Below are 26,564 nucleotides of genomic sequence, written 5' to 3'. Positions count from 1 at the left end.
AGAGAGAGAGAGAGAATAGAGAGAAATCTCCAAAACTAAATTGACAAAAGGTTACGAACTAATCCTCAGAAGCATTTATATTAATGAGGCCTCTATTTTCTTCAATTTTCCATTATTTTCCTTCATTTTCTTCCTCACATGCAACACGTGACCTTCCACCTTCCTTTTCTCCTAATTTCCATTATTTTCGTAAATAGAATTCCAATTAATGTGTCATGCCTTTCCAAAGTCTTTTTCATTACCTTTTCCATTAATTAGTCACAAGTGATCCCCATCACTAAGTTTTTGCCCAATATTCAACTGGGAATACGTGTCCCATGACCAAGGTCTTATTTTGCCTTTATTAACTTTATTACATCGATTTTTGACCAGGGTTGTTACACTGATGATATTTATCTTGCAGATGGAATTGAATTAAAAGAGATCAAAAATTAAATCCTAAAAATTGGAGTGATGCTAATAAAAAGGCATCAAGAAACTAATCATATGTGTGAATCTTGGTTGTATACCTTGATGCTACCCTCTTGATTTAGAAGTCTTTCCATCTCTAATGGAGGAAGATACCATAAATTATTTATGGAGGCCTACAAGAAAATCATTAGAGTGCAATCCCAAAAACATGCCACAAATATTATAGATAGTGTTCCAATTTGTCTTTGAAATGTTTAATCCTAGCTTTCCACATATTATCTTGAACAATGTACATTTCAAAACACCACTCCTTCAACTTCTAAATGGCATGCTTATAGCTCTCCTTATCTGTTACCCCCAAATCAAAAATTTCATCCTTATTATGCCAATTTGGAATATCAAGCTTTAGCTACAAAAACATATATGTGTTTATCATCAAATTATCCAAGATTGTATTCATAAATTTATCAACAAATATTATGATGTTATTTGTCTTTGGAGTGGAGTTATCGTTTAGATTAAGATCCTTTGTTGTGGCATCCCCTTCAAATAACATTTCCTCATGAATATTCATGAAACACTTCCTTAAGTTCATTCTAATATAATCTTTCTCACAAGTCACTAGGGTCCTCATAAACATCCTCATCTTCATGATCTTGACCTAAAATATGTTTATTATCATGCATGACAATGTTTCCATTGTTTTCTATGACCTTGTTTTCATTATCATTAGTATTATCCACCCTACTTTCTTCTACTATAATAGGTTGGTTTTTATAATTAACTAACTCCAATAGCAAGACCATATTGGAAGTTTTCCTTCTATACTTTATGATATGATTCTTGAGTTTCAAATTTGTACCTTGGAGTCATTCAATAATTTTAATCAACCTCGAATATGGAGGATTTTGATACAACCTGGATTTGTGTAGCATAGAGATTTGATGGTTACCTTTTATTGAATTTCCTCTTGTTACTAGATAATGTATGTGTTTTTCCTTTGGAAGGCTTAATAGTTTCAAATATTATATGTTGGGCCCCTATATCATTCTCAATGGTCTCATAAGTAGGTGCTTTTCCTTTGTAATCATCAGTTTGATTCTCCTAAATTTTAATTGCAATATAGGATTTGTCTATCCCTTTTCGAGATTAATTACTTAGTCCACCATGGTCTGAGATTGCGGTTACACTAGCATGGGGTGTTGAAGTTGAGGCTCCCCCTCATTCTTCTCCTTAAACCTAAATGAAAAGGGGGTGGTAAAACCCCAACCTAAGTTTTCCTATTCATAATTCTTCTAGACATAAATACATTACAATCCTAACATTTTTCTCTCAATTCATTGATAACAAGCATTTTTACTAACCCGTGATTCTACAAGCATGTTCCAATATCTTGTTTCCATTTTGCCAAACAAACCATTTAATAATAATTTTATACAAATAGAAAGGGATATTCATGAGCTATTATTTATTTAGATGAAACAAACAAATATGGTAGTGGTATACCATGTTGTAATGCCCCACACATGTGATGAATTTGTGGAGGCAAAAGACAACCTTGTTCCAGGGATAAGTTAATAAATTTTTGGAAACCCCCTTTCAAAAATATCATATTTGTAATGTAATATTAAGGAATTGATCTCAACTATAAATGTGTAATTTGATGTTTGTTAGACCATATATCATAACTTGACAACTATGTTTCCTTAGTAATCAAAGACTTTGTAAGGTCAATTGCAAGACCTTAAATTTTAGTCTATAATTCATCAAAGGAATGGGGAAATTCAAGGGTCACTCGAGGATCACCACCTTGGAAATATTGAACAAACTAGAGCCAAATAATGTGTGTGAATATGGCCAATAATTCAAGCTAGGCTATTACAATATTGACATCGCCTAGTTCATTTCTGTTGGCATGTGCCACCCCCCCTCGCCCCCCACCCTCCCCCAACCTGTGATGATTTCCTTCAATTGTTAACTCTCAAATATATAAAATTGTAGATGGCATATTTTGTTCAACCATTAAAATAAAGCTAATGAATATGCATTAACAACTAAGACTTACCAACTCAAATCAACCAATAACCTTGTTTATGGAGCTAATGGTTTGTAATCAATATTTTTACCTCTAGTACTTCTAATTATGCTCCAAAGTTGTCACCATAAATCGTGCATGGAATTGGTACCACCAATGCTACTAAATTATAATTAAAATTGTTACCTTATTACGATAATGAGGTTGGGCCAATACAACAGAATTATGAAATAATTTGTATGATGGAGTTATCATTACTCAGTCACCTTCTTCCACTATGAAATCATATCTTCATTATCATAATTGTCATAATTTCTCAAATGTAGCTATGAAGTTATTTGAAAATTATAGGGTATACATTACAAAAGTTACAAGCCTTAAAACAATAAGCTCTAAAGTGCTTAAGAATGGTCAAACCTTAGTATTAAATCATACTTGGAATGTATTTGAAATGTTATTGGAACTTGGATGACATGTAGCTAGCAAAGCAATGATATTAATGTAGATATACAACTGATTACAAGGTTATTCCAATAGTATCACATATTGGTTTATTGTTTGCAAACAAGCCTCAAATTCAAAAGACCTTAATCCCTATATTGAGTAATGGATCAAGAGAAATGTCAACATACATAGTTTCATATTGTTCCCAATTTGACTATAGATATAGGAGAGTTATCCTTTTGAGGGTATTAGTCACAAGAATTCAATGTCAAGTGATAGACTCATAATCAAGTGCTATTATTTATCGTACTTGGAAAATTCCAATTCTAAATATGTCTAGAGCTTTAAAACATCACCAATGGTACAAGTTTGAGATCCCTGAGATAAAAACTATGATTTGAAAATGACCTTGACTAGGGACTATTGTAAAATCAAAAGATAAGGATTCCTCAAGGTAATCAAGCCTTGAAATGATTTTCTTTAGTAGACTCAAGAATACCGATGTTTAAGGATGGAAAATGAATTTTTCATCTCCAATAATACTTCACAACACATATTATCATATCATAATCGAAAAAATGCTAGAGAATTTTGAATGAGAATGTACACAGTGGCATATTGACTATATTAATGGTTATAATTTATATTAGTACCAAAGTTAGTTTGCTCCCATTATAGCTTTAAAGAAAACTAAAGGAATTTAGATATACTAGCTTTGGATTTTGTTGATAAAATTATTATGGAATACTTTACAAATGAGTCTTGAGGGCCCACTATTGATGAAATAATTGATCTTGGAATAATCAATCTTTAATAAATATCAAAATGGTATTAAAGTGTGGAATTTAACTTATAGAGCAACTTTTGAGTGATGGATAAGGTCAAAGAACCTTGATGGCTACAGAGCATACTTGCTACATGATTTTTTTTCATAAATAAATAGAACATAACTTCAGAGGCTCTGATTCCATAATTTTGGATGATGATTAGCATATGTAACAATATTCTTTCCACTAAAATAAATAAAATAAAATGATAGGGGTATGCCGGGGATGTCCTTTTACAAGTTATGGGAGAAATATATTTCTCATCAAAGAACGTTCAAGCCTCTACAGTGTCAAATGAAACCCTTGAAATAAGAAAGTATTGTGTCCTTAAGATACCAATGAAGCTACAAGGTCTTGTTATTTTATTATTATCTATAAAAAACAAAAAATAAAATTAGCTCAAAGATATAACCTATGGACTGATTTAGTTTTCTCAAATCTACAAAGAGATCACAAGTCGATTAATCATTACTTCCATTTTTCCATGTTTAGGTGGAAGTGAATGCTTTGTGTTATTCCTTGCTTTGATCTTGAAAATGTCAATGGAAACAAGTCTTCTTCAATGCAAATGTATTCATATGGAGGGAATCAACTATAATAAACAAAGAAAAAAATACAATATCCTCTAATCATTGAGTCTAATGATGAAATAATGTTGAGAATGTATTGATAATGCTCACCTATAAGGAATTTCTTAAAGTATTGATTGCAGGAAAAACATGAATAATCATTTTCATTTTGTCATTCAAAGTTGTATATCCATCTTACCACAAAATAAAGATTGATTTTATGATTTATATGAGGAAAAAATCATAATTTTATTCAACCTGACAACAAGGACAAAATTACATTATGTGTATGCCTAAAGGAATTCAAACATGTTAGCCAAAAGGCCTGCAAAGACGAGAAACAAACACAAAACTCCACTAGGCCCCAAAAACCCCTAAAAAAATAAATAAGCACATCAAGGCTAAGTGATAAAGAAACACTTAGCTACCACTTTCTACCTTTCCTTTTTTCAAATTTTTGCCAAACTCCTTGGGAGGGAGTGGCATTTACAATTTCCATATTATTTTCATTCATCTTCAAAGGGGCTACTTTTTTTGAGGTTGAACTCTCATAAACATGTGATCTTTTTACGCCTCTTGTTTCCAATTGAACGGGTGATTCCTCCCTTTGCTTCACTATTATCTTTGATTTTTCTGAGATCCTTTGGCTTTGAACCAATGTTCCTACATGTTACTCCCCACCATTTATGGGTGTGCCTTGAGAATTATAAATCTTTTCATTTCTATTATTCTCCACGGGTTCATCATCCTCTTCTTTTGTGAGGTATGAATCTAGAACCTGCCATCCCTTTGGCTTTTGATGTTATTTCTTTTTCCGTTTTGGAGCTTTATTTGTCTATGGAAAAGTATTTAATAAATGCCAGTGGTGTACTCCTGCACGCTTTGGCCATCTTTCTTAATTTATTGGTCTACTCTTGTACGATTTGGCCCGACTTTTTCTTCAAGTAATGCCACCAGATCCACTGTTCCTCCACATACCCAATAAGATAAAATTATGACCTAATGAGGGTTTTTTAATACTCCCATATTGTCATTGAAGGTTCTCCCTCCAACCTCTGGGTTTCCATGTGGATCTCTCACCAAGTCAGTGCATGGACCTCTAATTTCAGCCATGCGAATGGGATCTTTTGCCCTTCCTCGATCTGATGGATGTTGAAATAAACTTCCAGTTGCTACAACTAGTGGTTCGGCTTGAAAGTGTCGATATCATTATGGTACGACTTGATATCGACTTTTGATTTCGTTTTAAACAAGGACTGATTCACAACACTCGAACCGGGCTGATATTTTTTGGGTTATTTCTTCGATTGGTTCTCTATTTCTCCCCGATCTTATGATCCTCATTCTGATTTTTCCTCTCCATTTGAACCCCCATATTCTCCTAATATCCTCGGCTTTCTATTCAAGGCTACCATGAGGAGGTTTACATTGTTGTTTATACCTGCAACTTGTTGTTTCATTCATGTAAACCTCACCTCTGCAGGATCATGAGGTTCCTTTACAGCTTCGTCGGTCATGATTAGGATTTTACGATTTTCGGCCTCATCGATCTAGATCCCTGCAATCTCCACAAAATAAAAATAAAAAACTTTCTCTGATACCAAATTATTCGTAAACTATCGTGGATATTCCACTTGAAAATTCATCACAATATATCTAACAATATTACATTAAAAATCTGAAATTCTACATTATTACAATTTTATTTAATTTCTAGATATATAGATTTTACTGCAATTAGTGCAAGCAATGAATGGAAATTATGAATATAAGTATAGAACGACACAATAAACTCACGCACACACATAAGACACAAAATATGCTCCGGGAAACCCTTTCAAGAGAAAACCAGCTACAAAGTGAGGTTGTTTCGCTCTCTTTCTCTACCTGGAAATATGGTTGCAAGTACAAAGAAGTAATGTTTATGGCCCATGGGCTGCTACAGTGCACAAATCCTCTCTTTGTTCTCTAAATCCTATCTCTCATGGCTATCTTTGCTCAATTATGGAACAAAATGCTCTCGAAAGAATGGAATCCTCTTCCTCTAAGTGTCCCGATTATAACACAGTTTGATAACGTACTAGTGGTTAAGTTTGAATACATCAACTCTTAACTAGAGTCTTTTACATCACAAACACATGGCTAGCCCCTTTTTCATGAATAATGGGGGCTGACATGGCATCCTCCCAAACTATAGGTGTGAAAATAGGAAGATCAACTTTTGAGTGGCATAACTTTTGCATACAGACTTCGATTGTCATGCTTCTTGCAACATTGGAAATATATTTGTGTGTAGTATAACATGATTAGATGTGGTTCTAGTGAACCAAAGTTTTGGCCCCAAAAAACATCATTTGATGCCTCAAAACACTCCTGGAAGGTTTTAGATCTCATTTCACCAATCTGGGTCCCGCCAGTAAAAATAGTCGAGTGAGTTGATTCCTCCTTTTCCACTCCAAATGCATCGAGATGGATGAAAAAAATATAATGATACAATATGGATCACACCTCCCCATGTTGGGAGTCTTTTGGTTCCCAAAAGCTTCTACTGAATGAGGTGATGAAATTTTTCCTCCACCTTCTCTCTAGTGTACCATTTAGATTTTCCTTATTGTTGTGCCTTCAACCCAATCTGCAAAAGGTCACACTTCCCCTACCTTGTAGCTCTGGACCTCTTCTGAAAAATTGCATCTTGTGTCAACTATGCCTGAGCGTCGAGTGCCAAATCCTCCATAGAAGGTAGGACTTGTTCCTCTTCCTAGTATAGCATGGAAGGCTCATAGAGTTTCATATTCTCTACATTCACAACTAAATAAATGTGCATATATGGTGGTAGAATGAGTCTATAGGCATTATTACCCACCTTTTCTAATATCTCAAAGGGACCGTACCTCAGAGCCTTGATTTTCTTACAAGACCCCTGCAACCTCTCCTTTTTCAATTGTAGTCATGCTTTATCTCTCGCCTTGAACGATTTCTCTGATCTGTGTTGATCATGCCTGGCCTTATACTTCTCCTACAACTTTTGCAATGTGTCTTGTACCTGTAGATGGATATGCCTGATCTTCTCTATAAATTGTTCAGCCCTCAATCAAAGCATCTCTTGTAAGATCTTCCCTCACTTCTCCTTGTTTTCCATATGCAATATCCAAAGGTGAAGGTGGAAAATATAAAAAACATGTCTCAAATGGGGACTTTCCTATAGAAGTGTGGATTTCTCTATTGTAAGAATGTTGTATATATACCATATTTTCATCCCAGGTCTTCAGATGCTTCGAGTTGTATCCCCTTAGAAGCTACACTAAAGTCTTGTTGACTAATTTTATTTTGTCATATGTCTATGGATGGAATGTTGTAGATCTCTTCAACTTCATGTCCATCTTCTCCCACAATGTGGTCCAAAATGCACTGAGAAATATTGTATCCTTTTCTGAAATGATGCTCCTTGGTATCCCAAAGTGTACCCAGACCTTGCCAAAGAACAAGTTTTTTAATTCTTGTCTGTTGATGGTCTTTTTACAGGGCATCAGAACACACATCTTGTTGAACCTATCAACTACCACGAATAGATAGTCATGTCCCTTCCTAGTTGTTGATAAACCTCCCACAAAGTCAATGTAAATGTTTTCCCAAGGACGAGTAGGTACAAGTAATGGATGATATAGACCGTGTTTCTTGTTGCTAGGTTTTCTGGTATAACAAAGCATGCATACCCTTATGAACCTAGCTACCTACTCTTGCATATTAGGCCAATACACATACCTCTACAAGTTATCCATGGTCTTCCCTATGCCAAAGTGCCTTGCAACCTTGGAGGTGAGAGCCTCTCTAATTAGCTACAATTTCTCACCTTTAGGAACACATAGTTTATCCAGCCTATAGAGTAACCCATCCTGGAGATCGTATTCAACGGTGTTTTCGTCATCATGCACATGACTCAGACTCTACAACTACTGATACACCTCCCTAAAGTCCTCATCCTCTAAATATGCATTTATATATGCACCATGTTTGAATGGCTCCATGTACATGAGAGTCCCCAAAGTTGTAATATTTGATGTGGGTGGCCTGGCCAAATTTTTTATCCTTCCCTTCTTATACTTGATCACCAAATGAAATTGTTGTAAAAACCCCATCCACCTATAATGCCTAGTCTATTGTAGCTTAATATAGGCCTGCAAGTATTTTAATGGGTGGTGATCTATGTGGATTAGTGTCTCATTTCCCATCAGATAGTGCTTCCACTCCTTCACAGCTTGCACCATGGCATAGAGCTCCTTGTCACAGGTCGGGTAGTTTAGAACTGCCCCATGAAATACTTCAGAATGGTAGCATACGAACCTTCTTCGTTGCATCAAGACAACTCTTGTAGCATACCCGCTTGCCTCTGTCTCCACTTTAAAGGGTTGTTGCAAGTTTGGTAACACCATAACTGGTGCTTGACTTATCTTCTTCTTTAGATCCTCAAAATCCTTCTACTGAACTTTTCCACACTGGAAACTCTTACCAATTGTTGTTATGGAATGGAGCGGTGCTACTACTGCTGAAAACGAGGCTATAAATTTCCTCAGGTATTGTGCTTCCCCAATGAAACTCTTGACCTCATAAACATTAGTAGGCACCAGCCATTTCATGATGGCCTCCATCTTGGAAGGATTTATCTTCAACTCTCCTCCACCGATCATATATCCCAGAAAAACCAAAGACAGTTGCGAAAAATCACACTTCTTGAGATTTGCTAGCAGTTGGTGCTTCTTCAATATTTCTAGTACTTGCGTTAAATGTGAAATATACTCCTCCCAAGTAACCCTATATGTTGAATAAAGTGTAACTAGGTTTGATCTTCATAAATGTAATTTTGATCTTTCCACTTGTAAAAGAAAAAGAAAAAAAATATTTTTGTAAAATGTAAAAATGAGTTTCTTGCTCATTTAATAGGTCAAGCACATGTTTTAGTGCTTCTAGGAAAGTAAAAGAGTCTATAATAGTTGAAGACCCATGTGGACATGTTACACTATGCAAACATATGTATTAGAGTCAAAGAAATATGTCAAAGAATATCCTCCAAAGCAAAGACAAGTCTCCTCTTCAAGTTCGCTTAAGAAATGATTCACAAATGTCAAGTCGACCTAACTAGGTGATCAAGTCAGCCTAAAAGGGGGGAAAAACTCCTATATATATAGCAGTACAACCTCACCATTAGACCATCAAGTGATCTCTGAAATTAGCGAAGAGGAAAGGAAAGAAAGAGGTGCGAAAAAGAGAAAGAAGAGTTCTTCTAGGGAAGCGAAGAAGAGAAGAAAGAAATTTGAATTGTGGAGGATTGTTTTAGGGCTCTTTTATGTCACACGTGCGAAGAAGGAAGGAAATTTATGTGGTCATATCATATCGATAAGTGAAACAACTTAAAGGGGTTTGATTGGGCTAAAGAGAGGCTCCAATAGGCCTCCATATCCAGCAAAGTAGGTGTCATCTCAAGCAAAGGAAGGGAGAAGCAAAAGGAGGTCGGTTACAAGCCTAAATCAACCACAAGTGTGAGAATCCAGATCAACAGTAGGGTTTAGAGGATCTGCCTCTAAATCAAAAGTATACCTGAAGGAAGAGACTCGTTATATATCCTTAGTATCACATTGATGAAGACTATCAAGCAAGGAAGAGAAGAAAAGGAGGACACCAAAGAAGAGGTCTCTAAGGAGATCTAGGGTTTTGCAGTTACTGGAAGAAGAGTTGTCAGCTGTTAGAAGAAGTGAAAAAGATGAAGGAGGCATTGATTGAAGGACAAAAGGAAGAGAGACTGTGTCTTATGCTTGAGGATCAACTAGTCAAGGGTCTAGGGTTTGACATTTGTCAATTGAAGCTTCAATAAGAGAAATTTGCAGAAGGGTTTTCCTCTCTAAGTGATAGAGGTTTTTCCATGGCAGAGAGCCAACATCTTGTGTTCTTGTCTCCTTTTATTTTGGTAATTGTTTGATGAAGTAAGAAAACACACATAATAATAAGATAAGATTGTGCTAATAAGAAAAGTAAAAGTACTTCAGAAATTTTTATCATTTCTAGCAGAATCTCATCAACTCAAATGCCCTAGATTCTTCAACACTATATACCAGTATATCATCCAAATAGACAATAAAGGGGTGCAATACATCATTCATTGATCTCATAAATGTAGTTGGTGCATTACATAGGCCAAATGGAATAACTAACCACTCATACAAACCTTGTCTGGTTTTGAAGGTGATCTTCCATGTATTGTCTTCTTTAACTCGAACCTAGTGATATCCAGACTTCAAGTCCATCTTGGTGAAGTATTTTGCTTGTTGCAATTGATCCAACAAATCATCTATCCTAGGCAGAGGGTATCTTTTCTTGAGCATGATTTTGTTCAATGCCCTCTAATCTATACACATCCACCAAGTCCCATCCTTCTTTGGCACAATGATGATGGGTGACCCACATGGTGATGTACTCGATCGAATGAAACACTGTATTAACATTTGTTGTAAATATTTCTTCACCTCGCTTCTATAATAGATTGCCTGTACAACCTAATATTTGGCAATGGGGAGTCTGTAAATCATTGGATCTCATGCTCCACTTCTCTCTTAATTGTTAACCCTTTAGGCTCTCAGAACACATCCTTGTATGCCTATAACAACTCCTCCAATTGTTGTTTACGTTTCTTAGTACACCCCTCCAAGGATTCCTTTCCTCTTATTGGCTCCTCTACATACTGACTTTCTCTTAAAAATAATAAAACATACTTCTTGTTGGAACTGATCAATTTCTTCGCTTGGTATGCACTTACCAGTGAAATTTTCGACTTTCCTTTGTGTGCGTTAATGATGAACGATTTTCCATCCTTGACAAGCCGATATTTGTTGTCTCTCCTCATGAATATTGCATCACACATGTACATGTATGGACTCCCAAACACGACTGTTGTGGGGAAAAGTATCCAACACGGAATGACCCTATCCCACTATAAGGGTGATGGTTCCTTAGCAACAGCTGAAGCAAAGCTATCTAAAGTTACTTCTTTATGACATGCAAGAGATGAAAGGAAGAGATCCACTTACCGATGTCTTGCGCAAATGGTCGATCCAATCTCCTCTATTTGCCGCTTGCTCCTAGCTCCAAGTCTTCTCACGGGCCCAGCTACACGAGATCCTGCGAACAAGACAAGAAAAGGAAACTACAAGAAGCATGCATTCATAATTGATTCAAGGATTAGCATAAATCAAATACGCAAGTAAGACAATACACCATTGAAACACATGCGAATAGAAGAACCTCAAATGCTTTATTAATATAAGGAAGTAAGGTTCAGGCGGTGATACAACCGTGAGAGGTCCAATCCAGCATCACCTTCCCGACGGAAAGAAATCTCCTCTTCACCTCCCTCAAGCAATCACCCAATACTCTCAACTGTAAACCAACAGCAATTCTTTGCACAAAATTCCGGCCTCCAGATCCCATGGGATGAGATCCTTATATAGAGTTTTGGAGTGAAGATAAGTCAGCTTGATTTGTGACTTGTTGTCCTCTTCAACTCCAGTTGTTCTTCAGTCCTTGAGTCCACTCGGAGTTTCTACCTTCCACTTGGAGTTTTAGAACCTCTTGACTCATCATTAGGCGAATATTCTGATCCAAGTGTCATTTTGGAAGCTTCCTGGGCACTGGCACATTGAGAAAAGATTCCTCCACATGTCAAAGTACACCCAGCGCAGGTAGCCTTTGTTGCACTTGCTATGCAGCGCAGGTACACCATAGAGCTTTTGACATTCAGCGCAAATGCTTAGTGGAGCAGCTGCTTTGATCCAAAATTGACCTGTTTTTGAGTGTTTTTCAGTGGAGAACTGATCTGTAGTGCTGTGGTTTGCTGACCTTGTTCCTCTAGGGGTAGGAAAAACATGTTTAGGGACTTTGGATCCCTCATATTATTGACATTTCATGCTCCATGCTGTAAGGCACAAAAATGTCTATAACAGTTGCCCCCTAAAGTATGAGGTCGTTTATCGGGTGAAATGCTTTATTAGGAGGATCCGAAGTTCATTCAATCGTCGGGAGGTGATCTGTAACAAAATACAATACAATACATTATCTTTTCATACTTTCTTTTCATGATCTAGCTGATGCGGGCATTTCCCATGCTCAGCTTTATAAATACATTTGCTGTACATAAACAGACGATCGTCTGATAATAGACTGATAATTCTCTGCTTTTAATTATCATCCTTTTAGTAGGATGATCATCTGCTGCACATGTCTATGTTTTTATCTCCTGAATATATATCGCAGCCCGGATGGATGAAACTAGATCCGGGGTCTTCAAACTTGTCCAACCTTCACTCTAGTACAAGTCGATCCATGTGAGAATTTCCTGAAGTCGAACATGGAAAGACATCGCTTGATTACCAGTCAATAATGTAAACTGTTAACAAGCGCGAGAGGAATCACCGATAATGATGATGACCCTCAAGGTACTGCAGCACAATTCACGTGGCGTGAATATAGGATCTGACGTCGAACACCACGCAAAGTCTCCCGGTCGAAGGTCATTAATGTATACCTATCGCCGGAAGTGAGAAACTTGCCATTGAGGCATGCAAGCTTCAAAGTACTGAGGGGGGTGTTCCTAGATTAACTTCTTGGATAGTGAGCTGATGTCGACAAGAAGTGATCCGTCAAAGGAGGGCCTTAATGAATCCCACATCAGTGACACGGAACGGAGCTAGTGATGATGGTGAAAACGATCTGTGAAATATGATTCAGGGTGGCGGTCATGGAAGGATGAAAGATGATGTATGGTAGTGGATGGGACCCGGTTGACACTTTCTGAATGACATCTCTTGAACATATAACGACACTGATGTGATGGATCGGTAGCATTACCCCATGTATGGATGGTATGGCGAGACCATGGTGAAGGGACCGGTGAATGATAATAACCCAACCCGATATTTACGGAGGCAAAAGTGTCATGTTCAAGAGCGACTTGCTACCATTAAGCTTTGAGGTTCTTCCCAATTTTTCCCCAGTCATTTCTGACCAGTACCTCTTTATTTTTGTCAAGCTTGAGGAGGATAACATATGCTTGTTCTATAACCTGCCCTTCGGGCAAGCCCATCGCTATGTTTTAACGAGCCTAACGATAGGGAAACTCGTTCTCGTCTAAAGACAAGTTTGTCACTATCTAATATTTTTAACGAGCCCAGCGACAAAGACAACTCAGTCCTTTTCATCTTTAGAGAGTCTGAAAAGGGTACATAAAGTGGACTCCAGGGGTCCTTTTTCGTCATCTAATCCCTTAAGCCCGAAAAAGTATAAAACAATACAGAAGGGATGAATGTTCGATATCTTTATCGAGCCGAACTAGACAAGCGCTCGATCTTTTTGTGCAATAATCCCTCAGGTCCAAAAAAGATTAAAATCTAGAGGAGGGATAGCTCTTCCGGTCCTTTTAACGAGCTGGAAGGCCAAAACTCGGCAAAATTTTCATATTTTACGAGTCAGTGAAAAGAGCTCAAAGAAGACTCGTATTTTGAGGAACGAGTGATAAACAGGGATAGCAGCAGATTCCAGGTACAGGTTGGAATTTTCCAATCACGGCAGTGTCACAAGGATGGCTAGGTGAAATCACTCTTCGCAGCAGTTCCCCAAAATAGGTAAACAATCAAGTGGATGTGAATGATCGGCCAAGTGAAAAGTGGAGGTGACGGCGCACAAACACGACCAAGGCTTTTATGGCTGATGATTTTACGGTCTCAAATGGTTATTTACCGGTTCATTTTTTCTGGATGAGCTTGAACTCTGGGGGAAGCTTGCTCACATGCTTATGTTTATTTTTTAACGAGCATGAAGTCCGCGTTAAAACTGCTCGGATCTTGCGTTTATTTTTTAACGAGCATGAACTTTGCCAAAACTGCTCGTATCTTGCGTTTATTTTTTAACGAGCATGAACTTTGCCAAAACTGCTCGTTTTTACCAGTCATAAAGTGGGAAGGTCTCATGGAAGATCGCTATTTTTTAAAGAGCTTCATATCCCTACATATTGCTCCATATCCTCTCTTTGTGCAAGCCGGGTATCGGCTAATCCTACGAGTTTAACGGGTTAGACCTACAGGTTTAAAGGGAGGACCTAAAAAACTAAAAAACAAAATAGCCACCCGTGCTTGCATTCCAAGAGGTTTGCATGCCCCCAGGTGTAAGTCTAATTTCAAGGTCGCCCCTACTTGTCCGTCGAAAACCCTGGTTTTCAACGGGTGAGGCTTACCTCTTTCAGGTTATCCAAAGATCGTTCTGCTAATCCTTTCAAACAGAAACTTTCTTCGGCGATGTCTATCATTAGGTTACACAAAGATGGTTACAATTTGTTGCAGCAATAGAATCTCTTTCTTTGGAGGCTGCCCCTACTTATCCTTTAAAACATTTGTTTTAATGGGTGAGGCTTGCCTTTTACCCAAAGATGGTTACTACTTGCTGCCGCAAACGGATCCCCTTCTTTGGCAGAGCCTACTTATTTAGACAAAGGTGAGTAACGGGCCCCCGTCCTCCCACATAACTTTAACAAAAGAATCTTTTTCCAGAACAACCCCATTCCTAACTGCCCCTTCCTCTGCATGAGAGCTCTTGCCGGCTCTTCTGTTTTACGAAGATGAAGGAGGGGACGGGGTACGGACTAGTCATATTCTCCCGCGGAAATTCTACTTTACACCCAAGGTTTTCTCTGACCTCAGCAGACAAGGATGCATGCCCCCTGGGTTCCGGCCCTGCTTTCCCGAATTACTCGTACTCATCAGGAAGAAGAACCGGAGGTAGAGACCTTTCTTGATCAAATAGACCATTCAGGATAGGCATGTGACTATTCGCGATGTGTGATCCCGGAAATGAAAGTTGGTCTACGAGCTTGACCATTCTTCCTTCGTGTGGAAAACACATTATTCGAAAGAGTGAGGAGACTATTGCTTCCATGCAATATATGTAGTCTCGTCCAAGGAGTAGGTTATAATCCAAGGGTCCTTGGACGACCATCAAATTCATCTTGACAGCCTTCCCTTTCAATGTAATAGGCACATTAGGTAGAATCCCTAATGGTCGACTGGTTCCTTTGTCAAAACCCGAGAGATTTCTTATCTCAGGCAAAAGCGTCGGGCAACCCAGTGCTTTCCAAGCAATAGAGGACAGGATACTCACAGATGACCCTTCATCAATGGTAGTCCCAGCCATCACCATTTTGTATATTTGGACTATAATTCTAAATGGTATACTGGCTGGTAACCGGGGTCTGCCTAGTTGGTTCCAATCAAAGGACACAACCAGGTTGCTTAGTGGTGGGACCGAATATACGGCCAGGTATGATCCTGACGATGCTCCTTCCTGCGATAAAGGAGTGGGCACATTGCCCTGATGTTCATCAAAATTGGTGTTGACGAAAAGAATCTGGACGGTGTCATCCTTACTCTCTTCGGTAGGGGTATCAGCTGAAGATGAATCCTTAGTGACTGTGGTATTTGAAGATGAAACTTCTGAAAGGAGAATCGGGTCAACTGCCGTTTCGACCTTTGGACTTTCGTCCGGTCTGGATTCAGTAGGTTCACTTTCAGCGACTGACACTTCAGCTGGCCCTATGAGCGGGGCAGCTGTATTTTTAACCAACGAAGGACTTGGCGCGAGTTTTTGGTATCCAGGAGGAAGTAGCAACGGTGCAACCGGTTGATCTTCCAAAACTCTCTTGGCTTCGTCTAAAAAGGGACAACGGCGGAGGGTGTGATTGCCTTCACACAGTTCGCAGGGGAATCTCATTCCCCTTCGTCGTCTAGGACCTTCACTTTCGTTGGTCGACGGTAAGCATTCAACCTGGTTGTCAGAGGTTGACGCTTCCGAACTGTGCAAATGAGGGGACCAGTCCCTTAGTATCCGGGGAATACTGGGACAATCGCGGTGGAGGTGGTCCTCTCTACATATGACACATGGCGATTTGGGCCCGGTCCGTGCTGTGTGTGGATTTTTGTTAGATGTCTTTTGCTTGCCCCCAGGCGCCTTTGGCTCCTTCTGCTTCTTTTCTTTCTTCTTCTTTTCCTTCTTCTTTTCTATGGGAGCTCCGCTTTCGGCGGCTTGACCTTTCGAAGAAGAAGGATCGGAGGAAGGCTTATAAGAAGTGGAAGGCTGGAGGGTAGCTCTAGACTGGTCTAACTGTTGACTCGACTGTTTAGGAACCGTGGTGTTCTGAACTACAGTGGTTGAGAATAGCCAAACTGGCAGGCCAATTGTCAGTCCTGGAAGCGACAACGTGGCCATGTGGGGCGCACCAACTTCTCCCCAAGAGGAGAAAGGGCTAGGGTTCCCATCATGTGGAATCCCTTGGTTGGCGTGTTCCATGTTCTCAACCTCAAGATCAACGCAGGAATAAGGGGTGATTATGTTCCGTTTAGAATGAATTTTATATGACGACGCTTTAGACACAACTTGCTTTTTCACTTTTTAAGAGTCGAGAAAAAGCTAAAGATGACTCTAGTCTCCTTCGATGTATTAACGAGCCCGAAGTGACAAATGCTCGGATGGACTTTTTCAGTTATAGAGTTTGAAAAAGGCCAAAATAAACTACTCTGGAGTTCTAGGCAGAGGGTATGCCAAACCTTTCGCGAAACCACAGAATACGTTTTACGATACGAGTGGTCGATCTTCGTGAATGCTGTGTTCACTGCATCGCGATCAGTAGGGTGGCCGACACGGCTTCCTATGGATAAAGGCTTTGTTCCTATAGGGGTCCCCCAATATACGTGACGGTACGCGGGGGCACAAGTCCGTATTAGTGCTATCGTCCCTCAGGAGGAATCACCCACCTTCGTAGAGATCAACAGTCACTATGTTTAACGACGCCGGTTCACGTCTCTACCTAGACCTATACTGTGTTTCGTTATGTTTCAAAGCGTTGTTAGGTAAATTCAGTTCGTTTTAGGTTGATCTTGCTTAGCAGTTTGCCTTTATGGATCACCACGTGATGTATGATACAACTCCTAAATGCAGTCTAAGAATGATAAGCAAGCTTTTTCAATTCTTTCAACTTATGAAAATCTTAACTACTGAAGGAAAAGAAAGACATCATCTTTTCAAACAGATCATAGAGCACACACTGATGCACTTTCCTAAATCGACATGCAAACTGTCAAAATGCACATGCACAATGCAAGTATTTCTTTTCTTCTTCCTTAATGTTGATGTATTACAAAAAGAAAGCTGTTGTATAATTTCGAATTCAATTTCAAGCGAAAGCAAACAAGTTTTTGTCCAATAATCAAAAGAACACCTTAAGATTCACTCGTTTCAACACAAGAAATACTGAAATTCGAACCATATAACGAAAGCAAATGCTCAAGCAGCTATGAACAGTAATAAACCAGCTCTTAGAATCACAACGACACTTTATCACAGGTCTAGATTCAAGAGGTCACAGCAAGACTAGTTCACTTTCGCTACGGGAAACTGTGAATGAAAGCAAGAAATACAATAAGAACAATCACGGTTTCTTCATACAACTGAGGCGAAATGAAGGCAAAGAAAGGTAGTTTCAGCTGGGTATACAGGTTGACAACAGGCTGCAAAAACAATATTGAAAACTGGGCAACAGACAGTGGGGAACCCCAGTTGCACAAGGCAAAACTGGATCAGCGCAGGTGCTGCACTGTCAATCTGACATGCAGCGCAGGTAGCCCCTTCGGGACCTGCGATGCAGCGCAGGTAGCCTTTGCTGCAGCTGCACTGAAGAGACAATTCTCGTCTCTCTCATATTTCGGGTCATAGTTTGCTCAAAAATCAATGGTTTTTGGCCAAATCAGAGGCTATTAGTCAAGTATACACTAGAGGATGATTAAGGAAGATGAATACTATCACAAAGAGCTAAAAAGAGTCCTTGTGGATCAGCTCTTCAAATCATAAACATGCCCAGCACTTAGCTAGAGTAGTTGCCCTCTACTTTGCATTCGAAGTATTCGAATGCAGTTCGATTCGGTACTCCCTTTGTTTAGGAAATGAATAGCAAGAAACACAAGCTAACAACAAGACACGTTCCCCAGTGGAGTCGCCAGTCTGTTGTGGGGAAAAGTATCCAACACGGAATGACCCTATCCCACTCTAAGGGTGATAGTTCCTTAGCAACAGCTGAAGCAAAGCTATCTAAAGTTACTTCTTTATGACATGCAAGAGATGAAAGGAAGAGATCCACTTACCGATGTCTTGCGCAAATGGTCGATCCAATCTCCTCTATTTGCCGCTTGCTCCCAGCTCCAAGTCTTCTCACGGGCCCAGCTACACGAGATCCTGCGAACAAGACAAGAAAAGGAAACTACAAGAAGCATGCATTCATAATTGATTCAAGGATTAGCATAAATCAAATACGCAAGTAAGACAATACACCATTGAAACACATGTGAATAGAAGAAACTCAAATGCTTTATTAATATAAGGAAGTAAGGTTCAGGCGGTGATACAACCGTGAGAGGTCCAATCCAGCATCACCTTCCTGACGGAAAGAAATCTCCTCTTCACCTCCCTCAAGCAATCACCCAATACTCTCAACTGTAAACCAACAGCAATTCTTTGCACAAAATTCCGGCCTCCAGATCCCATGGGATGAGATCCTTATATAGAGTTTTGGAGTGAAGATAAGTCAGCTTGATGTGTGACTTGTTGTCCTCTTCAACTCCAGTTGTTCTTCAGTCCTTGAGTCCACTCGGAGTTTCTACCTTCCACTTGGAGTTCTAGAACCTCTTGACTCATCATTAGGCGAATCTTCTGATCCAAGTGTCATTTTGGAAGCTTCCTGGGCACTGGTACATTGAGAAAAGATTCCTCCACATGTCAAAGTATGCCCAGCACAGGTAGCCTTTGTTGCACTTGCTATGCAGCGCAGGTACACCATAGAGCTTTTGACATTCAGCGCAGATGCTTAGTGGAGCAGCTGCTTTGATCCAAAATTGACCTGTTTTTGAGTGTTTTTCAGTGGAGAACTGATCTGTAGTGCTGTGGTTTGCTGACCTTGTTCCTCTAGGGGTAGGAACAACATGTTTAGGGACTTTGGATCCCTCAGATTATTGACATTTCATGCTCCATGCTGTAAGGCACAAAAATGTCTATAACAACGACTCCACATACATCAAGGGGAACCGCGTATATATCCACTTCATCAATAAAATCAGCACTGACAACAAATCTAATTCTGCATTGTTTTGTTACCTTCAACTCAACATCCTTATTTACCCATCCTAGTGGATATGGGTTTGGATGATCATGAAATTTCGGCCCCAACTTCTTGACCAGCTCTGCTGCAATGAGATTCGCCTGCGATCCTGAGTCAAATAGAGTATCAGTATTTGTCTTCTTGACCTGTATCTTTATATGGAAGAGTTTGGTCATTTCTTCTCTTCCTGTTGTTGAACGTTACTCAAATTCACAACCTTTTGTACTGACGTACATACAATCTTCTCATCCACATCTGATTTTCTTTAAACTTAGTTGCTTGAATCAATATTGGTCATGATATTCTTCTTCTTGTTATATTTCTTCTTTTTCTTCGAGTTTAGCTTTGGATGCAACTTCCAGCATTTTTCCTTTGTATGGCCATCGATGTTGCAGTGGTTGTGTTAGTTTCTAGGATATTTTCACTCGTGTGTTGTGGTTGTCATCTTTTTATCTTTTCCCCCTTTTTTCTTCTTCTTTCCCTCCTTAGAAGCATCTTGTTACTCCTTCTACTTTGATCCACTTGATAGTGATCTCTTTGGGCCTAGCGCTTGTACACAAGCCTTGTCCACTGATTTGGGCTTGAACATCATCACTTTCTCACGCAAATGGTGGTGCAAACCCCCCCAGATACTTGAGGAGTACATATGGGTTCTTTGGATAGATACCTAGCATTATATCCATCTTTTTGAACTGCAAGGTGTACTCCTGCACACTTTGTCCTGACTTTTGCCTGAAGTAATCCACTGGTCCTCCACGTACCCAATAGGATAAAACAGTTACTTAATGATGGTTTTTACATCCTCCCACTTAGTCATTGGAGGTTCTCCCTTCAACCTCAGAGTTTCTATTTTGATCTCCCACCAATTCAGTGCATGGCCCTCTAATTTCAGTTGTGCGAATGAGATCTTTTGCCCCTCCTCAATCTGATGGATGTTGAAATAAACTTCCAATTGTTGCAACCAATGGTTCAACTTCATAACGTCAACCTCACCATGGTATGGCTTGATATCTACTTTTTCTTCCATTCTAAACAGGGACTGATTCACGACACTTGAATTAGGTTGATCTTTTTCAAGTTCTTTCTTCCACTGGTTCTCTATTTCTCCCCGACCCTATGATCCCCATTCTGATTTTTCGTCTACATTTGAACCCCCATCTTCTCCTAATATCCCCGACTTGCTATTCAAGGATGCCATGAGGATGTTTACATTTCTGTTGATATTTTCAACTTGTTTTTCCAGCCACATAAACCTCACCTTTGCAAGATCACAAGGTTCGTTTACAAATTCATCAGTCATGATTAGGGTTTTATGATTTTCAACCCCACCTATCTAAATCCCTACAATATCCACAAAATACACAAATAAACCTACTCTGATACCAAATGGTACGTAAATTTTCATGAATATTCCCCTCGACAGTTCATCATAAGAGATTTGACAATATTATATTAGAAATATAAAATTCTACATTATTACAGTTTTATTTAATTTCTAGATCTATAGATTTTATTGTAATTAATGAATGAATGTGAATAGAAATTATACAGAAAATTAGAGAACGACACAATAAGCTCTCTCACACACACACATAAGGCACAAAATATTCTCTAAGAAACCCTTTCAGGAGACAACCCAACTAGAAGATGAGGTTGCTTCGATCTCTTTCTCTATCTGGAAATATGGCTACAAGTACAAAGAAGTAATGTTTGTGGCTCGTGAGCTACTACAGTACTTAGGTCATGTTTGTGTGCTCTACCTTCTATCATTCATGTCTACCTTTTCTCATCTATGGAAAAAAATTCTCTTGAAACAATTTAATCCTCTTCCTCCTACTGGCTCGGCTATAACACAACCCAGTAGCCTACTATTAACTAGAGTTACAAAATAGACTCTTGTAGAGTCATTTACATCATAAACATGTGGCTATCCCATTTTCTATGAATAATGGGGGTTGACGCTGCATCCTCCCAAGCTATAGGTGTGAAAACAGGGAGGTCAACTTCTGAGTGGCATAAATTTTGCATACAGACTTCGATTGATGTGCTTATTGCATTGTTGGAAATATCTTTGTGTGTAGAATAGCATGAAATTATTTGATTCTCAAGAGGAAAAGTTTTACACCAAAAAATCTCCGTTTGAGGCCTCAAAATTCTCTCGAGAGGTTTAAGACCTTATTTCACCAAACTAGGTCTCACCAGTAAAAATGCTCCCGTGAGATTATTCCTCCACTTTTTCTACTCCAACTGCATCGAGATGGATGACAAAAAGTATAATGATCCAATCCAGATCACATGAAATTTATATTTTCAAACTCTAATAGTTGGGTTCAATGGAAATTGTTATGAGTCAGGAGGATGTGCTCTGGTAAGCCTTTGATGAGGTCTACCTCTACACATATTTTGTTATAGGTGAAAATTCCTTTTGTAGGTATTTCCATATTCATATTTATGAACTTTCCTAGTGTGTTTCCAATTTCCTCTAACACTTAGTGGTGTCAAAATGGGAGAGGAAGGTTATGCAATCTCACATAAACTTGCATTTTGGAGACCACCATTATGTTGGCATCGAAGCCTAGAAACCATGGAGTTATAAAAAGACTTTCTCTGCCCCAAAACCATGGCCCCTCATTTAAAGCAAAATCCAAGTCCTTCTAGTTATCAAATTGTAAAATTAAAAAATCCCTTAGACCACAAATGAATATTACAATTAGGAGTCCAGCTAGAGCATATCCACTGAAGTAGATCCTCTTATTTGGGTCCAAACCCATTGAATTTGTAGACTATAGCTCGTGATTAGAGGGCGTAGAGATTGATTTTATGTTATTGTTAGGATGTCCAAATAAAATTTCACTCTCTCTCCTTATATATTTGTGTGTGTGTGTGTATCCTATTATTTGTATCCTCTTATTTGGGTCAAAACCCATTGAATCTCTAGACTATAGCTCATGATCGGAGGGCATAGAGATTGATTTTATGTTATTGTTAGGATGTCCAAAGAAAATTTCACTCTTTCTCTTTATATATCTGTGTGTGTGTGTGTGTGTGTGTGTGTGTGTGCATACACCCGGTCCGGGGTGGTGCACATTATGTGAAGAAAACATCAAATCCGCAAGACATGTGTTTATCCAATGTCGTTTCTTTGAACAAGCCTAGGAAGTGTGTAAATTGGCCATAGACCTAAATTGCAATTGGGAGGGTGAAAACTTGGAGAAAGCTTGGAGTGCATGGCACTCCAACCTGGCCACTTGCTTTTAAAATCTCTTCCAAACAAAGATGGCTCGAAACAAAGATGTATTCAAAGAAAAACAATCTTCCCCAAGGCAAGTGGTGATTGAGTCACCAGTGATTTTAGCATACTTCCCTCGAGAAAAAAGGGCAACCCCACCTAGAATAATTGTAGAAGAAAATCCTAATCACTTAAGACCATAGGACTTCTTTTATGGGCCTGCCATAGAATGGATAGTGGAGTGGGGGAGGCTTTGTTCTCTATCTATCTGATTCACATAGGAAGGCCCAATCGCCTTATTTAAAAATCCTTTTCTTGATGAACTTATCATGCCACTCTGTGCTATATTTTTCAATTGGAGAGGTTTTTTATCATATAGATTGAAAACTTCATCAAGTTCATATATCTAAGTTGATTGGTGACATTGTGTTTTCAAAAAGTCCAACGCTATTTGTAATGCAGTCCTAAAGTTTTGATTTTGAATTCAATTGGGAGGACTACATGCTTTCCATACACAATTTCATATGAAGTAAAGAGAGTAGTGCTCCTCCAAGTGGTCTGATAATCCCATAGTGCTTGAGGAAGCATGTTAGCCCAATCCTTATGATGTTGTTGTATAGTCTAGGCTAGAATGGATTTCAGTAATTTTTTCGTAACTTCCACATGTCCATTTGCTTTGGGATGATACTAGGTAGAAATTTGGTGTTTGAACTTAAATTTCAACATGACATATCAAATGATTTGGGATGAAAACTAGACTCCTTGGTCAGTGACAATGTCACGAGAGACCCCATAATGAACAAAAAAGTCATCATCAAGGAAATCAGTGATTGTTGATTTCGTGGCCTTAGGTGGGGTTTTATATTCAACTTAGTTGGCCACATAATATGTGCACACCAGGATGTAAACTTTCTACATTGAAGGATGGTTGATTAGCCCCACAAAATCAAGGTCTTGTCTCTCAAATTTCTCTATTAGGACTTGGGGTTGTAGTGGCATTTCATTAGACTAGAACGAATAACCCATTCGATGACAACTATTGCAACTTTTGACATACTTCTTGGAATCCCTATAAATGGGAAGCCAATAGTACCCGAAATGGATCACTTTATTTGCAGTTCTTTTGTTGGTGAAATGTCCTCCACAAGGCTTGTCATGGAAATATTTGATAATGTCATATATCTCATCCTCTTTGACACACCATCAGATAACAAGATCTTGCCCCATGTGAAAGAGATTACCTTTGATCCATGAGTAAATTAAACTTTATCTTACAACCTTCTGTCGACAAATTTTTTGGAGCCTTTCTTGCAAATAAATAATTAGTTTTCTTTGCAAAACAAGGTGTGGTAATAGGAATGGCATCACCCCTATTAGTAAGTCAAGAAACGAATTCAACAACGACATTCTATTTTCCTATTTTATCAAGAATTGTGATATGAAATTCTTATAATAACAATATCCATTTAGTCACTCGACCATTAGTAATGGGTTTATTCGTGAGATAAGGAATACAAAAATGGTCTCTATGGATAAAATCGGGTAGAGCCAGTAATATAATGATGAAATCTATTTATTGCATTAATAACAACAAGACCTTTTTCTAGGTAACTATATAGCTTTGTTTCGTTGAAGTAAGATTCTTAATGATGTAATAGATGGTGTAGGGTTTCTATTCTTCCTTATATCCTAGTACAAATTTAGTATAGTATCTAAATAATCTATGGAAAAATGAAAGGGTGCACACTAGTTTAAACCTCGTAATTTCAGTACACTTGAAAGTCTTTCCTTTAAAGCCTCAAAATATTTCTAACATTGAGTTCCTAAGAAAATTATATAGTCTTAGAGAGCAGATGAAACTATGGGGATGCTACCTTAGTAAAATTTTCAATTAACCTATGATAACAACCTACATGGCTTAAAAAACTACAAACTTCTTGTTGTGTCAATGGAATTGGAAGATTAATTATTACTTTAATATTAGTAAGGTTTATTATGATCCCTATGGGTGATATATGATGACCTAAGACAATCCCCTCAATGAGAAGTATTCGTCACTTTTCATTACTAAGGTAGAGATTAGTCTCTTGGTATCTCACTAGAACTTTTTCAAGGTTCCTCAAAGCTTCTTCAAAAGTATCCCTACACACAGTGAAGTAATTCATATATATCTCAAGACAATCATGGATCATATCTAAATTCATTCCATGAACAACCATTTGGAAAGTGGCACACGCATTACACAATCCAAAGGATAATACTTAGTAAGCATAAGTTCCCCGTGGGTAGGTGAAATTAGTATTTTCCTAGTCTTCTAGGGTAATTGAATATGATTATAGCCGTCGAATCCATCAATAAAAAAGAAATACTTCTTACCTGCTAGGGTAGCCAAGGTATAATCAATGAAAGGTAGAGGAAAGCAATCTTTGAGAGTAGCCTTTATATGTTCTCTATAGTCAACACATAAGCACCATTTCTTGTTATTATTGGGCACTATTACAAATAGGGAGACACATTTGTTGTCAAAGATAGGGGAAATGAAATTGGCAACAAGCAATTTTTGCAATTTGTCTTTCACTACGTCTCTCAAAGATGGATTCATTTTGTGTTGAGGTTGCTTGATAGGTGTTTTGGGTACAACACCCCCATAATTTTTCAAACTTATTATGAGGACCCTCCATGTGAATTTTGGTCAAATCAATTCTTTGATGTTTTAATTTTGTTAATTTCAAGGGATTTTTATTTCTATCGGTTGTTTTTTATTCCTTCACTATGTGTGTTTCATTGCGAGCTTTCCAACATTTCAAAATTCACTCCATTTGGACTTACGGTTTGAAATTAGACTTAGTCAAAGTTTGGTTGAATCTCATTACCTAGGCTTAAAATTTGTAAATTTGTATTTTATTATATTTTTATGAATTATAAATAAAATTAATTTTGTTTAATTTTGTGAATTAAATGTAATTAGTTTGTAAATATAATCAATTAATTAATTTTGTTAACTAATTATATTATATTTATATTTTTAAATATTTATTAATATTAAAATATATTAAATAAAATAATTAAAACAAAATCAATATTATTATTTTTATTATTATTATTATATAAAAAAAATGGGTAGATTGAAAAGAGCCATGTTTTATGAACTGGGATGATGTCATCTCAGGACCCTGCCTTCCTAACTCCCCGTAAATAATTGTAATTTTATTTATTTTTTTAACCCAGGCTGACCATATAAACACATCACGAAAGGGTTGAGTCGGAGAAGGGCCCACACTCCACTCACAGGCCCCACCTACTCATCTCCTACTCATTAACTTTCCTTCACATATAACACTCATATTACATGGAACTATGAAATATATATCTAAACCCTTCCTTTTGTTTTGACTTTTTATAAATTATTTTTTATATTTTTATTTATTTTATTTTGAATTAATTTATTTTATTTTTTATTTTTAAATTATTTTTAAAATATATTTTAATAGGTTGAATTATTAAAATTAACAAAAAGTTAAATTTTAAAAAAACTTCAATAAATTGCCCACATTTTTTTTACCAAGATTGTGCATTTTCGAGCACCTTGCTTATTTTGGAATTCGAACTTTGGAAGAGTGTATCTTAAGATTTACTCAACCAAATGAGCTCCAAGATGGCTCGTTTGAAAGCTAAAATCATGAAGAATATTTTTTGAATGGTTATATAACCAAATCAGAATATTTATTATGTCAAAAAAAATAGTAGTAGTAAAAGCTACGAATTTGTAGCAAGAAATTAATTATTTGTGGTTTGTTTTTGGAATTTCATTTGT

Source organism: Pinus tabuliformis, chromosome 5_1 (genome assembly GCF_031772625.1).
Source record: "Pinus tabuliformis cultivar Carrire ecotype Pingquan chromosome 5_1, CPIR1, whole genome shotgun sequence".
Lineage (NCBI taxonomy): Eukaryota > Viridiplantae > Streptophyta > Pinopsida > Pinales > Pinaceae > Pinus > Pinus tabuliformis.
This window is presented reverse-complemented; position numbering follows the sequence as displayed.